Here is a 1,251-nt window from a genome sequence, read left to right as displayed (position 1 = left end):
CAGTGAGACAGTTGGTAGTTCAAAATTGCCAGCGTTTGTTTTTGTCAACACGCTTTTGGGCGAGCACTAGGATCCTATAGGCAGGATTTCTAGGAATTGGCAATTGAAACTAGTTATTAATCCTTTCATTCCTATATTCATGCTTTCTAGGCGAGCAATTTAATGGGAATGGCAGTAATAGTAGCTAATTCGATTACAGTCCTATAGGTATATCATCTATGTGAATATTATAAAGAGCAAGTATTTATTACTTAACGTAATCCTATAGGCATGATATCTAACATGAAGCAATTTGAACGAATAATTACCGTGTTGCAGTATAGTAGGAAGATAATAATGTGAGAGTGGAACATGAGAACATGTGAGATTATTTATGTCCTATAGGCATGTTATCTAACAAAACACATAGAAGCAAAGCATGTTGAACAAATTAAACACTCAGATCCTATAGGCAGGATTTCTACCCCTTTCATGCAAACATTAGAATAGACCCATTTTCCCAATTTTTACTAATACCCCAATTGTTATTACAGAAGTATTACATGCCCAATACTGAATAAAATTACAAAAAAAAATGATACAAATAACTATAGTGGGCCTAAGACAGGCCCAAAGTGTACCCAGCCCAGCCAGGCCTTTAGTTTGGTATCCATACAAGTTAAAACACAGCCTAGAAACCACAAGAGAACTTGGATGATACCCAACAACCATAGTTGATCAAAAGATTCAGAAAATAGTCATTTACACAAACCAATTAGCTTATTCAGTAGGCATAGAGAGGGACAGAATTGAGCAGTAAAGAAGAAAGTGGCCAAGAACCTTAGGCCCTAGTGTGTCAGAGTTCACAAGGGTCTCAAAGCGGACCCCGAGCAGTTCTCACACTAGGGAGGTCAATATAGAGGTTTTAGGAGGCCTTGGCTTTCAGCCCGCCAAGAATTAGAGACTCAGAACAGGGAAACAACCAATGAAAATAGTAGCAAAGTAACAAGGTTTAGAAAAGTGCATTTACATTTTTTGGAGTCAAACACTACAAAGTGATCACATAATGGATATATCAACCCAGAGGGTGCATGAGTTCAAGAAACTAGTTGATGTTGTAAGTTGTCACATAACACATTGGGGCAGGGTATATTTGTAAGATGCAAGGAGTCTTAAACTTCTGGGATTACAAAGTTAATGAGCAAAGAGACATTAGGCCATCAAGACAAACAATTACCATTAAATCAACAAGTTCAAACCTAAGGATCAAGT

Source organism: Nicotiana tomentosiformis, chromosome 7, assembly GCF_000390325.3.
Source record: "Nicotiana tomentosiformis chromosome 7, ASM39032v3, whole genome shotgun sequence".
Classification (NCBI taxonomy): domain Eukaryota; kingdom Viridiplantae; phylum Streptophyta; class Magnoliopsida; order Solanales; family Solanaceae; genus Nicotiana; species Nicotiana tomentosiformis.
This window is presented reverse-complemented; position numbering follows the sequence as displayed.